This window comes from Ambystoma mexicanum, chromosome 11 (assembly GCF_040938575.1).
Source record: "Ambystoma mexicanum isolate Mex_15411 chromosome 11, UKY_AmexF1_1, whole genome shotgun sequence".
In the NCBI taxonomy this organism is placed as follows: domain Eukaryota; kingdom Metazoa; phylum Chordata; class Amphibia; order Caudata; family Ambystomatidae; genus Ambystoma; species Ambystoma mexicanum.
In genome coordinates, this window is record NC_090934.1 from 258,982,401 (window position 1) to 258,995,497 (window position 13,097).

A 13,097-nucleotide genomic window follows, 5' to 3' on the forward strand; every position below is an offset into this window, starting at 1 on the left:
ACCACTTCCTGAACTCCCCATACCATTTCGGCACCTTTTCTGTGCTTCCCCTACTAACTTCCACTAGCGCCCGATATAAAGCAGAGATTAAGCCACTCATTTCACCTTTTGTGTCCAAGACCTTCTCCAGGGGGGTGAGCTCCCTCTGCATCATATCCTTCCAGGGATCTGCTGTAATTACCCCCTCAGTTGCAGGTATGAGAACACAGAGTTTCCCTATTCCCAGCGCTTCCTCCAGATCTACCAGAGAGATGAAGTGGCCATCCCTCCACAGCTGGCCAATCCTTGTTAGCCCCGCCTCAAACCATGTTTGTAACCTATCCAGGTTTGGAATCCGGTCTCTGACCCCAGGAACCCACAGGTGACTGCTCAGCGAGGGCCACATCGTCACCCCCCTCATCCTCAAGCCCTTCCTCCAAATGTTCCAGATGACACCCAGAATGGGATGTTCCCTAATCCTCCTCGGGATATGGTCCCTTGGTACCCAAATACACTCCCCCACCGTCACCAGGGGCAACATGAAAGTTATCCAAGTCCACCCATTGAAAATCCCACTGATCCCTCAGTTGTGGAATCAGAACCCTGAGCTGTGTCGCTTTACAGTAACAGCGGGGGAAATTTGCTTTGTATAGACCCCCCAGTCCCCTTGTGAGATTTATCCCTAGGTACCGTAGATTATCCTGCTCACTTTTCATTCACAATGTGGACAACCCCCTTATTGTCCCCCCCATTCGGAACCAACGGGAACAGAATGGATTTCCCTTTATTAATATTAAAGCCTGAAAACACCCCATATTGCTCCTCTATTTCCACCACCTCCGGGAACGAGGATTCCAGGTTTCTAAGGTGCAACAGAATATCATTGGCTTATAAACCTAGCTTGTATTCCACTCTTCCTACGATAATTCTCTCCACCGGGGGGTCCTCCCACAGCCAGTGGCTCCAAAGATCAGGCAAAAAGTAATGGCGAGAGAGGACCCCCTCTTTCTTGCGCCCCGACCCAGCCCAAACCAGCATGAAAAGTTCCCATTCGCAGCCAAACAGGCCGTTGATTCTGAGTATAGTGCCATGGTTCCCCTCAGGAACTTCTCCCCTATCCCAAACTTAGCAAGAACCGCCCTCAGGAAGCCCTAGTCCACTCTGTCAAATGCTTTCTCTGCACCGACTGACAGGAGTCTGGGGTTGCCTCCCCATGCGCCCTTGATCAGGTGCAAGGATTTACACATTGTGTCCGCCCCGTCGACCCCTAATAAAGCCCACCTGGTCCATGTGTACTAACCGTGGCATATGGGCATCCAGTCTCATTTTCAGCACACGTGTGAACAGTTTTGCGTCCACATTGAGGAGGGAGATCGGACCATATGAGCTACAGAGCAGGGGATCCCTACCCTCTTTAGGTATCACAGAGATGAGCGCCCAAAGAAACGATCCTAGGGCCTGCCAGTTTTCCAATATATCATTGAACAATTTGACTAAATGTGGGACCAGGGCGCCCGCAAATGCCTTTTAAAACCCTGCGGTGTACCAGTCTCACCCCCCCCTCGACGCCATACCCATTTCCATATGGCCTGCATAATCTCATCTCCCGTAACAGGATCGTCCATTAACCTTGCCTTCTCTTGACCCAGTGACGGAAGGGAGATGTCCTCCAAATAGAGTGCCGTCCCATCCCCAGCGGGGTGATCCCTCCCCTTATATAGCCCATCATAAAACTTGGCAAAGCCCTCGACTAGTCCCCCAGTCGAGGTCACTAGGGTGCTATCCGGTCCCTCCAAACCTGATATCCATCTCTCTGCCAGTTGGCCACATAGTCGTACTGCCAGCAGGTCATCCACTGTGTCCCCTTTTTCAGAATACTTCTTCAGGAACTGGAGCTTTCGGACTCCCGTTCCTTCCTCTAATAAACGAAGTTCCTCTCTCTTGCCCTGCACTTCCTCTATCCACTCCCCCGACCCTACTTCTGTTCTTATTCTTCCTTCCAAAGTCCCTATCTCCTCATGCAGCCTTTTCTCCAGCAATGTCCGCTCCATCTTTCTGCGCGCCCCTTACCTGATCAGGAGACCCCTCCATGTCGCCTTACCCGCATCCCAGACCGTTCCCTGATCCACCTCTCCCGTATCATTTAAGAGGAAATACTCCTTCAGTGCCTCTTCAAACTCCTCCCTAGAGACTGTGTCCTTCAATAGAGACTAATTACACCACCATATCAATTTCCCGGGACCCAGCTCAAACCAAGACAAATCCAGGGATACCATGTCATGATTCAACCAGGCAATCGGATGGATGTCAGGGCCCAATGCCACCTCAAGAAGCTCCCTCGGCACACACATACAGCTTATCCGAGTATACGTCCCATAGGGTGCGAAATAGAACGCAAATCCCTGTTCCCGAAGGTGAAAGAAGCACCAGGCATCCCACAAGCTGTACGAATCCAAAGAAGCCTGTAGGTCCCCTCCCCTCCACATAAGGGGCCCTCACTGTTGCCGTTCCCATAGTTCTATCATAGTCCCCTCCTTCAGAGTTCTCACCAGCATAGTTTCGAGAAACTGTAGCTGACCATGGTTAGGAGCGTAAAATGCCACAAAGGTAAAACTGACGCCCCGTATGAGACCCGACAGCAGGGCCGCCACTCGTCCATTTTAAATCAGTTTTAATATGCATCAATGTCGTACAACCCAAAATCGGCAATGTTGCGATACATGTCATGTAGTGCTCAAACCCTTACTGGCTCAATGATTCCCTCTGTTAGCTGAGAAGGGTCATGCAGAGGCTTTCCCCACATGGTTCGGGAATCTGACTGGCTGTGCTCGGCTTCACACACACATTTTCTGGCTCACCCCACCTCACCTCTATTTGTTTCCTTTGATGCATTCCCTTTGTTGTTTTCCTTCTCTGCCACTTTTACACCAACTGTAAAGTGTTCAAATAAGAAACTTGCAATAAGACATGAAACCCCATAGTGCTCACGTCGGAGAGAATCTCCGGGTCTTTAGCCCTGGGATCCTCTCCGACGTGAGCACTGTCCTCTGTGTGTTCGTGGGATTTTGCTTGCATTCAGGATTTCTAGCTCCCTGCTGCCGGCATGTGCAGCGTTGCCAACAGCATGGGGCTAGAAATCCGAAGTGAGAGCAAAATCCCACGAACATACAGAGGACCATGCTCACGTGTTGTGTTCACAGGATTTTGCTCGCACTTCAGATTTCTAGCTCCCCACTGGCACATGCGGGCAGCTAGAAATCCAAAGTGTGAGCAAAATCCTGCAAACACACAGAGGACATTTTAAATTGAAATGACAAATATATGATCTGTGTCCTTTAAGGGTCTCTGCCAATCTCTAGGACCCCTGTTGAGTGTTCCTGTCTGCCCCTTCTGTGTAATCCCTACTGTGTGACCCCCCCCCCAATCAACCGCTGCGCATCTTGTGTTGCGCAGCCCATGCTGTGCCTTTTTCTCTTCTGCGCCATCCTCCTCCTGCTTCCTCCTCGCACCCTCTATGGTACTTTCCGTCTCCCTTGTTTTCTCAAACTGCTTCTCTATCTCCTATCCTATCCCTCTCACTAAGTCAGGAAGGAAGAATTTCAAGAGGGACATCCGGATGTACGTTGAAAAAACAAACGAAAAGATCAAATTACAAAATTATGGACACCACTAGTCCCCATTTTGTAATTCAAACGTCTTTTTTGTGGTCCCCCAAAAAACATCTATTGTATGTGTGGGACACCCCCGCAGACCATAATAACTAACTAGGAAGGAGGGGGGTCACCCCTGCAACACCTAAATTCGGTATTTTGGTAGTAGGCATTTTATACTAGACCGAATGCACACTATTTGTAAATTCTGTCTCTTATATACAATCTTTTCGTTCATTACCTCCCTATCGCAGATACTTGAACCAGTGCTTCCTCCAGACAGACTCTTACCAACATCCTCTTTCTCGTTCCCTCTCCAGACCTATGGACCCCTCATATGGTCTCTGTTCCCTCGCCTTTTTCCTCCTCTACCATTAATGGTGGCACTCGGTGCGAGGTCCTCTTGGCCTCCTTCCACTCCTCCAAGACCATCATTAATTTCTATCTGAATGGCACCGTCTTGGTCCTGGGCCCACAGCCCAATCTCATCCTTTCCGATAGGCATCACCTGCATTTTATCAACTTCCTTCCTTCTTCTGCTACCCCTACCAGGACCTCTCGGGCTCCTCTGCCATCTCCTTCTGCCAACTCTCTGGCCCCCTCCTCATCTTATCTAGCTACCTTGCCATCTCCTTCTACCTCCTCTGCCCACTCTCTGGCCCCTCTACCACCTCCGCAGGGCGTACCTCAAGCCTGTACCCCTCCACAGAACTCTTTCAAATGTGGCAACCTGCTCCATGTCGCTACTCTCTGCTCTCGCTCTGCTGTCAAAACACTCCTCTGACATCTTCCAACTGCTTGAAGAACTTCTACTGGATGTCCTCGCTCTCACCCAAGACATGGTTCACGGCCAGCTCTGTCACGAGTTTTGACACTAGCCTCCCTGATGGCTACAACTCTCTGAACCCAGAACCAACCGTCCCGAAGGTGGAGTAGCCCTGATCTTTTCTGAGTGGGTCCCTGCTTCTGTCATTCCAACGCAGGCCTACTCCTCCTTTGAATGCCTGGTCTGCAGGCCCGATCCCTCCTGACCTCTCTCTTACTGAGGCCACCATTTACAGGCCACCTGGCCAGGTCACCCTCTTCCTCTCAGAGTGGGCTAACCCAGAGACTTCAACATCCACCTGGATGCTTCCAATCCCTCCTTGTGGCCCTTTCACAACCTCTGTGACACTCTCTCTCTTTCCATTCTACCCTCTGGTCCAACACACTCAGCCGGGCACACCTTAGATGCTCTCATCTCTTCCGACATCCCCCTCTCAAACCCCATCACCACTCCAGTCTTGTGGGCTGACCACTTTCTGCTCTCCTCTCCTAAAGCTCTCTGCTCCCCTGGCGCAGCCAGCCCCAGCACTGCCACCTACCTTCTCAGTCATTCGGCCCATGAAGCATGTGTCCGTGGAGACCTTTGATGCTACTTTCTCTGCACCTCCTACGCCTGCAGCTGACACAGCCCTTTCTAATCGGGATTGCACGAAAAGATTGTATCTAAAATGCCAAATGCATGTTTAGAGCACATTCGGCATAGTAGATACGATCTAAGCTCATCATACCGAACAAGGGTGCGGGGGTGTCACTCACACCTCCAGTTCGGTATTATGGGCTGCAGGGGTGTCCCCCTGCATACATTATAGGCAGTGCGGGTGACAAACGGCCAAAATCTAAAAAAGCGAATTACAAAATGTGGGCTAATGGGCTCTCTGATTTTGTAATTCGGTCTTTTGGGATATGATATTACAATGTACATACTTTCTAATCTGCATCTTTCTATCTCCAACACTCTGTATGTCCTTGCCCCTGTCATGAGAATCTGTCTGAAGCCTACCTCCAAGTGCAAATCTTGGTATGACTCCGACCTCGCCACCCTGAAACGCAAGTATTGGGTGGGCGAGAGGAAGTGGAGGGCATCTAGCGCATCCTCTGACAAACTGGCTTGCCACCTGCTCCAAAGGCAATACAGATTATCTGAGCTGTCCAAGAAGAGAGCCCGCATCCAAGACAGCGTCTCTGCGGCCTCGAACAACATAGCCGAACTCTTTAAAATCTGCAAGGAGTTGGCCAATCCTTCTGTTGTCTCCACCTCTCCTGCTCCCTCCCAGACCCTCTGTACGGCGCTGGCTTCTCACTTCACCACTAAAGCTCAGGATATCCTGCCCTCTCTATCCCTCTACCTCTCCTGGTCCCCCCCTCCCTCTCCTCTCCTTTCTCCTCTTTCTCTCAGACCACACCGGACACTGTTTCTAGACAAGTCCAAACTATGAAAGTGTCGTCCAAGCAGGTTCTCCCCTGCTCCTCCAGAACCATCAAGAACCACATTGACACCCTCGCTCCAGCATTGGCTGTTTTCTGCAATCACTCTTTTGCCACTGGAACTTCCCGTCTCCCATTCAAGCACTTCCTTGTGTGCCCCCTCCTTAAAAAGCCTTCCGCCGATCCTTCCTGTCCAGCAAACTACTGCCTGAACTCCATCACTCCTTTCCTGGGCAAAAACCTGGATAAACTGGCCATCGCCTAGCTTGCTCTCCACACTGAATCTGTTGGCAGTCTCCACAACATCGGTCTGGCTTCAGAGCAGTCAGAGGCACAGAAACTGCTCTCCTGAACACCCCAGAAGATCTGCTCACCAATCTCGATTCTAGCCTTCCTTCTGTCCTCATCGATCTCTCCTCTGCCTTTACAAAGTCAATTATGCCATCCTGATCAATTGTCTATGTGAGATCTTGGGCATCACGGATCAGGCCCTGGCTTGGTTAACCTCCTTCCTCTTGGACCGAACCTTCAAGGTCCAACTTGGTTACTTTCTCTCCACCTCTCTGTCCAAATGTGGTGTTCCCGAGGGCTCTAATCTCTCACCCTCGCTTATCAATGTCTACTTGACCCCTTTGGCCCACCTTATCCTCTAACTTTCAGTGTTATGCAGATGACACTCGGCTCTCCTTCAGGCTCCCCTCACCCTCCTCTCTCGCTCATTCCCTCTGTGCTGGACTACTGCAACAGCCTCTTTCTCAATCTGCCTTCCTCTACTCTCTGCCCATACAGAACAGGACTGCAAGACTTTACATGAACTGCTTGTAGAAGTGATTTCGTACCTCTTGGGAACTGTCATTTAAACATTCCACCTGCTTGAGAAATGGTAAGCACGCATTTCTGTTGGTTTAGGGCAATTTTGACCTTGCTGGATGGCTCCCCTTTTGTCAGCAAGCAAGTCTGTCGGCTAGGGCAGGTTTCCACCTGTTCTGAAGCGCAAAGACCACGTAACAGAGATGCAAGGTGTGGCTGGTGAGTATTGCAGGTAGGGCAGACCAGTACCGGGACATGTTTGGAGGTTACACTTGTTTTCGCGTATCATTGATTATCCACCTCCTTGAATGAAACATAATAGAGCTTAAATGTTCATCTTCCCCTCGCCACCCGGTGAGCAAGGTGTGTCCCTCCCCACCCCCCAGGTGACTCTGAGAACCCGACAAAGACAAGACGTGGAACTCTTGTTGTGTCTTCACCTGAAGACACAGGAGACTGGAACTCTCCACCAATACCCTCCACAGGATATGTGAACAGAATGCCAGTAAGTCTGCGGGCTCAGCTCCCGGAAAGTATTTGAGTCAACCAAAAGGTGGCTACTTGGCCATTCTGTGATGAAGCTAGGCTTTACGCCAGGTCCCTGCATTAACAAACTGCAACAAGACTTCTGCATCTCCCAATACTCCTGAACTACTGGATGCTAAGGGCATTTCCCTATACTAACTATGCGGATGACATTCAGTGCCTTATACTCATTTCAGTGGATTACAAGTAGGACTCTGAAGTCATCAATGAGGTATACTCCCTTATCAAACACTGTATGGCTCACAATGGGCTGGCCTTAAATGACTCCAAGACTGAGTCAATGTAAGCTGGCACAGCCATCAGAATCAAGAAATTAGGCTTGATGTATAAAACTTTGCCATTGCTGGTTGTACGATACAAATCATGGGTGTTTATTTAGAAATGTCCATGAATGCTCTGTTAACATTGTTTCAACATCAGCATACCATCTTAAACTGCTGAGTCAAATCAGACCCTTTCTATCCAAGGAAAACTGTGGCACTATTGCAAGGGCAAGTATCAGAGATAAAATTGACTACTCTGGCAGACTGCGGCAGGGAATAAGCAAGGGCAGTTTTGCTAAACTACACGGGATACAGAATAGTGTTGTGCGAGTGGCCGAATGTCTAGGAAGAAGAGGTTACATCTCTCATGCCATGCACGCACTTCATTGATTGCCTGTAGGAGCTCGGATAACCTTCCGACTTCTTACAATCACGTACAAATGCCTATTTGGTAATAGCCTCAGCTACTAATCAGGAAAGATTTCATGGCTACCGGCATAAAGAATATTAAGGTCCAACTTGGTATCGGGTAGACCGTGTGCCTTTGACTATGTGGCCCCTAAGCTCTGGAATCCCTTGCCACCTGAACTGCAGGGTTGTTGATCCCTGCAACCTTTCAAGCAAGCTTTGAAACCCCACATTTTTGCCGGACTTGTTTCCTTTAATTAGCATTGTCTCCTTAGGCTACCTTGACCCAAAGTAGGCATGTGTCTTGTTCTTTTTTTCTCCCTGCTTCATATACGTATTTATGTCCGAGGGCCCTAATGCCTCCGGGCTTAATATTTGGCACAATATAAATACAATAAAAAGGAAATGTCAAGAGTAGAATTCTTTTTTGTGTGAAATTCTCTCAACCCTTGAGTCCCCCCTCCCCCTAGCACTTGTTGGTGGACTCTTGGTTTTTTAAACTGACTCTGCTGAGTGAGTGGGTCCCTTTTTCCACACTCACTTAGGCTTTTACTCTATATTTTGGAACCTTTTGTATTGCTTTTGGATACTCTATTGGAGTTATGTTTTCCTCCAACTTTATAGCCTCTGTAATTTGTTACTACAGCACACAACACTTTGTGCTGTGCTGCTGGGAAGCTCTTCCTTTTTACTTTTTTGTGACAGGGGGTTCATTTGTATCCATCCTGAGTCCTATTTGGTGAAATCAGCACATTCAACCTTATGTGGAGTGCTGAGGGGACTAAGGGTTGTTCAAAATTGAGGGGAGCTGGGAACTATTTAGCTCCTGCTTCTAGCATAGTAGAGCCTGCTTAGCTTGTAACCAACAATTGCCTGGAGCTACTTTTGACTCCTAGGGCCAACTGGTGCCTTCCAAATGTGTAAATGTGACATTAACTGAATATTTGAGGAGGGGGGGGGGGGGTCATACCATTAATACCGTTCTTACCATCTATCAAGCAAACATAAGATCCCTTATGTTATACAGTGTGGGTTATGGGGGCTCAAATTCATCAGAGAACTGAAAACTCTTGATGGGAAATCATTGAAAACACTCTTTGAGACTTCCTTGGAGTATGCCCTGCGAGAATATAATGCTTAAGTGTAGTCTGCACAGTAATTGCGGTCCCAATAAAACTATTATTGCTAACTAGGAAAATAAATGAAAAGCAACTGTCCCCGCTCTTGTTGACATGATTAACAAGACATATAGTGACCGGAAAACACCCATGTATAACTGCTGTTTGGAATGGGCAACCAAAACCAAGGTTTATTGACCGACCCATTGGGTGGCAGCTCGGGGAGATTGACATTTTCCAAATAAATGTATAGGGTGAAGAAATGGTTGAAAACCACAAACAGAGAACAGCCGTTTGTTGATCTGGCCACAAAGAAAAACAGTAATTAATTCATGGGCTATCTTGATGAAAGGATGAACAAACCTAAATACCTCAGGGCCTATCCAAACGCTGCTATAGTTAGGAAAAATATGTTAATTAAATGCAACTGTATGCCGACATTTGAAATCAAAGATGCACGCATTGGCATCGCCTGTGAGCAGCGGTTCTATAAATTATGCAGGGAATTTGTCATTGAAACTATGAGGCATTTGTTTGTTGATTGTTTAAGTTTGTATGCCATTAGGGACCAAATACAGGAATGATTGTTTAAGATTGTGTAAACAGGAGCTCTGGAAATGTTTTATGGATGGGGACGATCTTAATATTATGTATTATGGTGTTAACTATTATGATTATTTAATGGAAATATTTTACGAACTTGGGGTATGAATTTGGTGTGTTTTAATTCTAGGTCTGTTATTTTATGGAAATATGTATTCGATGTATGAATTGGATGCGTCTTATATTTATGTTGTTTTTACTAAGTGTAAGGATGTAATTTATAATGGAAATATCTTATGATGCTGATTGTACAAAGTCATTATTTGATTACATATGCAATTCATAGATAAACTAAAGAATGTTAATCAAGAAGTAGAACACATCTAATACACATTTAGACATGGTTTAAATACACAATGGTTCCTACAAAGTGGATCAAAAGTTAAAGGAGCATCTCTGGTAGCTCCTGCCTACAGGGTGATGCCCGACACCCAGGAGCTGGTTTTAGCTCTGGCTCATTGAATCTCCATTTCGAACCTTGTGGGACTCAACGTATCCCTTTTACCACTTATCCTGTAACTTTCGAGTTACAGTGGCAAGTTATCTGAGTGGCTGGTGGCCTTGGATATTATTTTAACAATTTTTGTGAACTTTTGTTGCAGGCTGTCTTCGCACTTTGTACTTTTTTCTTTCCATTTCTAGATGACTTGTCCTGTGTGAGGCCTCCTCGAGTGCCTGAAAGCACCGCAAGTGGGGGAGTAGTCCGAAACTCCCCTGGTCATTGCCCGACAGTGTGCCTGGTTGGAACAAGTTCTCCTAGAGACTGCAACTGCATTTATATTGGTTTCACCTGATTTGAATGGCAACTCAGCCTCCCTGATGAGTATTGCAGATACGAAAGCGCTTGGAGGAGTACAACAGTGCAAGAAGGGAATCAACCTTGTGAACTATTGGGCAGCAAATTGGGATTTAACCCTGTGCATTTTTTGGACACTTGGAGGAGCACAACAGTGCAAAAAGGGAATCAACCCGGTGATTGGGATTTAACCATGATTGTTTTTGGACACTTGTTCAGGTATTATATTGGCCAGGAATTGGAGTGTGCGCCTCGCCCCTGCTTTTTTGAACATTTAACTTGTGGAGATCCAGACTCCAGAGGCTGCAGCACCAGGGTTATTTTGCCCTACACTGGAGAGCCATAATAATGGTTTAGCCCCTCCATCCCACTGCTAAGGGTAAGATATGTGTGTTGGAGGGGAGTCTTTCACTGGCCACCTGAATGGTTTAAATGGGTTTACTACATTGCCAATAATTCCTTGAAACGGCAACTGCATTTATATTGGTTTCACCTGATTTGAATGGCAACTCAGCCTGCCTGATGAGTATTGCAGATACGAAAGCGCTTGGAGGAGTACATCAGTGCGAGAAGGGAATCAACCTTGTGAACTATTGGGCAGCAAATTGGGATTTAACCCTGTGAATTATTTGGACACTTGGAGGAGCACAACAGTGCAAAAAGGGAATCAACCCTGTGATTGGGATTAAACCCTGTGATTATTTTTGAACACTTGTTCAGGTAATATATTGGCCAGGAATTGGAGTGCGCGCCTCACCCCTTCTTTTTTTAACAGTTCCAACTGGGGGACTGTCTGTACTCCTGGACAGCTCACCCCCCATATTTGCAAGAGAGGTTTGGGGTATGATCGGTGGGCTTAGTCAGTTCTTCACCATAAAAAGCCAGGGTCTTAGAACCAAACCTCAGAGTCGACCACTGGACTGAAGATCCAAAGCACAGCGAAAGAACCCTGCAGCCACAAGTGCCAGCTGAGTAACCGCTGTATCCTGACATTAAACTCTGGATGTGAGGGAAGAACCGAAAATGGATGACTTCCTCCCCTGGACTATTGGGATCAACCAGTCCCAAGACAAACTTCAAATTGAGCCCTCCCTGGAAGAGCTGTGACCTCCACGGCCTGTACCATTTTGCGGTGCAATGTTTGTCAAAGGTCGGTTTTGCCTGAAACTTGGTAGGCATCCTTCTGCACCACCAGTGACTGGATCCTGCTCCAGAAAGTCCCCTCAACCGAGAAGAGGATCAAGAAAGGGCTCGGACTTCACTGGATGATAACCGATCTGCATCAAGAACCCGTGAAAGGCTCAAACACACCTGTGCTGCTGAAATCCACTGCTGCGCATCCCACTGCTCGATTGTATCCAGCTGCTCCCTCCAAAGGACCTTCTTCAGCCTTCCAGACCAAGAAACGCAAACCAGAGAAATCTGTCGCCTCACCTGGTGGCCCGTCCTGCTGCAGCAAATTCTCCACTGGAAAGGTACTGTCTCAAGCCTTGGTACTTAACTTGGTCTTGCTGTGCGATTTTGTGCACCGGGTGGGCTGCAGTTAACCTGTTACACCAATCTCTACGGCACCCTAGGTCCTCTTGGGGAGAATAACCCATTGGGCCTATTTTTCTAAAACTATTGTGCTTACCTGCAAACAATCAATCAATCAGCTATTTATGTAGCACTCTTTCACACAAGGCATCATGGCGCTTAAACAGACTTCTTCATTGAACTTTACTCTCAACTACTCATATGCATCCTTCCTCCTAACCCTTGGTCACTGGACCCCCATTCCTCTCCCCCTTGACTGTGTGTAGCACCTAGTATAGGATTGGACTTCTGAAGCCTGGTTAAGCAAGCGTCAATCTAAGTTACCAGAGTGTTCTAAATGTTTGCCTTCCTGTTACAAGAGTATAAACATTGCTTTTATCCTACTTTGATTTAAAGTGTGCCTCCTTTTATTACATTTTGATTTAAAAGATACCTTTTTTTGCATTTGGATTTAAAGAAAGCAGCCTTTTATTGCATTTGGATTTAAAGGATACAACCTTTTTGTTCTACTGTTATTTGACTGTTATTGTGAATAGTACTTAATTTTTAAATTTTATTTTTATATAAACTACCAATGGGTATGTGCATCTTTGATCTACCTTGCCTACTCTGAGTCATGTGCGCCTACCTACAGCCCTCTTCCCTCCTAGACAAAACCTGGTTGCTCAGCCATTGCTACCAAACCTTTTGGGTAGTTCAGTAAAAATCAAAGAATTGGAAACCTGTAAATCGAAGAGTAAGTCTTCACTAGTCCTACCATAGGTGGACTTTTGTAAAAACTCCCTAACAGTAAAGAAAATGAAAAGAAATAATGATGTATACCTTGGTTTACTCATAACCATATGATGTTTGGCATATTTAGGAGACAGGAGTGTCATTTAGTAGCGATCTTCAATATGCATACAATACAATGCAGGTTTTGCTGGAAGATTTCTCAGCCAACTGCGTGAACTCTTGACATTGCCAAGTATTTTGCTAGTTACAAAATGTACAAATGAAACACACACTTAGGGACGCAGCAGCATTGTATCAACGTCTAAAATGAAATGTTTAGTTTGGCGTGAAATTAAAGGGCGCGTACATATATGGGCATTTTATATGCAATACATTTTTTTTAACTGTTCCGAAAAAAAGCAGG